The sequence below is a fragment of the Dioscorea cayenensis genome, chromosome 18 (genome assembly GCF_009730915.1).
Source record: "Dioscorea cayenensis subsp. rotundata cultivar TDr96_F1 chromosome 18, TDr96_F1_v2_PseudoChromosome.rev07_lg8_w22 25.fasta, whole genome shotgun sequence".
In the NCBI taxonomy this organism is placed as follows: domain Eukaryota; kingdom Viridiplantae; phylum Streptophyta; class Magnoliopsida; order Dioscoreales; family Dioscoreaceae; genus Dioscorea; species Dioscorea cayenensis.
Window position 1 is genome coordinate 15,232,518 of NC_052488.1, and position 2,291 is coordinate 15,234,808.

The 2,291-nt window shown below is 42.0% G+C and overlaps 1 non-coding gene across 1 annotated transcript; it reads right to left on the bottom strand.

Moving 5' to 3' along the window:
- Positions 1-1,078: 1,078 nt before the first annotated feature.
- Positions 1,079-1,185, bottom strand: LOC120283145. Its single transcript, XR_005543146.1, has one exon. It is a non-coding gene; the product is annotated as a small nucleolar RNA R71 (small nucleolar RNA).
- Positions 1,186-2,291: the final 1,106 nt, after the last annotated feature.

Here is a 2,291-nt window from a genome sequence, read left to right on the forward strand (position 1 = left end):
GACATGTATAGAGTTAGGCATGGTTGACATTAGATTTGGGATCATGTAATTAAGGATTTCCACGACTCATTGTTGCATCAATTGGAAAGTATAATAGAGTGTTCTTGCACTTGAAACGATTATCCTAGGCGGATCAATATCCGGGTACCCCATCTTCATCGATTGCCTTACCTTCTCCTTTACTTGTGCCTTCTATCTTATTTTTCTTATTTTCGTTATTTCATATTTTGTCACACTTATCACTATTCATCTTCCACATTAGTTATCACTTGTGCCTTCGTATTTTCGTTTGTCATATTTTGTTTTTCAAGTGTCTTTATTCCCTACTCTCTGTGGATACGATACCCACTCATCTGGGATTATTACTTCGACACCCGTGCACTTGTAGTTTACACGCATATATGGATGTGTCAAGTTTTTGGCGCCGTTGCTAGGAAGTAGGCGTTTAGTGATACTTTGCACTTTGTTTTCTTAGCTATTCATTTATTTATTCTATTTCATATTTTCTTATTCTATCATTGTTCTGATTTCTTTTTCTTTCTTTTTGGGTGCAGCTCCAGATTATGACCCGAGGGAACCCCTCCATACTGATTGAAGGAGATCTTGAGCTTGAACGTACACTGAGAAGGTAAGGGAAAGAACATGTGCAAGAATAGTCTAATCTAGCTGATTTAGAAGTAGAAGAATCTGAAAACATGGCAAAATAGAATGAGCAGCAATGGACATTATCCAATTATGCCAGACCTTCAGGACACAATCAAGCATTATGCGTCCCCCGATTACAGCTTAGAACTTCTAGCTGAAGCTGGCATTAATTCACATGTTGCAATAATCCGCACAGTTTAATGCTTTGCCCGATGAGGATCCGAACAGTTATATAGAGAACTTTCTCGAGGTGTGTGATATGGTGAAGATAAACGGGGTGACAGATGATTCCATCAAGTTGAGAGCCTTCCCATTTTACTTAAAGGGGAAAGCGAAGCAGTTGCTACACTCATTACCTAGAGCCTCGATTACCATATGGGAGGAGATGGTAGAAGCTTTTCTTGCCCTATATTTTCCTCCTGGAAAATCCGCAAAGCTTAGGAATGAGATCTCATCCTTTGTATAGTTGGAATTGGAGTCTCTATTTGAGACGCGGGAAAGGTACAAGGAGCTCCTGAGAAAGTGCCCGCAACACGGATTCTCGGAGTGTATGATTGTTTAGACCTTTTACAATGGTCTGAATCCGAGTACAAAGCAACTCTTGGATGCGACGGCATGAGGTACCTTAGGTAGCAACACCCCCGGTGAGGCCCGTCAATTAATTGAAAGAATGGAGTTAAACAGCTACCAATGGAATGATAGGGAGAAGAAAAAGGTGGCCAGCCTCCATGAGATAGATGCACTAACCTCATTGGCGGCTCAAGTGGAATCATTGAGTAACAAGTTAGATCTCCTAACTTCGAATAGAGTGGCGGCCGTGACTACTTTCACCAGGTGTGGTGGAGGACATGCTTCCTCCGATTGCCCGATCTCTATTGGTGATGCATCTTCGGTTGAGAATGTCGATTTTGTGGGTAATGGCATGAGGAATCAAGGAAATTCATACAACAATACTTACAATCTGGGTTGGAAGTGTCATCCCAATTTCTCGTTGAGTAACCAAGGTCCACAAAAGGCCATGGGCCCACCGGGTTCCCAACAACAACAGCAAGCCCCAAACATGGAAAACAGAGTTTCAGGTTTGGAGACCCGAATGAATGATTTGGAGAAGGCCTTAACTAGGTTTGTGCAATCATCTGATACAAGGTTCCAATCAGTTGAGGCTACACTTCACAACCACACCGCCTATTTGCATAATCTTGAAAATCAAGTAGGGCAGATTGCGAAGTCCTTATCTGAAATGCCACAAGGAAGCTTGCCGAGTAACACCGAGACCAACCCTAGAGAGCATGTGAAGGTGATCACTTTGAGAAGTGGTCATGAGGTTAATGATAAGTTTTCTAGTGAAAAACCAAATGAACACACACCCGAGGTTATAGAGGTTGAGATGGGAACAAGCAAAGAGAAGGAGGTGGCACCCCACCTTTGAAGCCAAGAATCCCTTATCCCTCTAGATTGAAGAATGACCAAGGGGATGAACAGTACAAGATGTTCCTGAGTTTGTTCAAACAACTCCACATTAATATTCCTTTTGTTGAGGCATTGGCTCAAATACCTAAGTATGCAAAATTCTTAAAAGACTTGTTGACCAACAAAAGGAAGTTAGAGGAGAGTGCTTCAGTGATTTTAGATGCATCTTGCTCTGC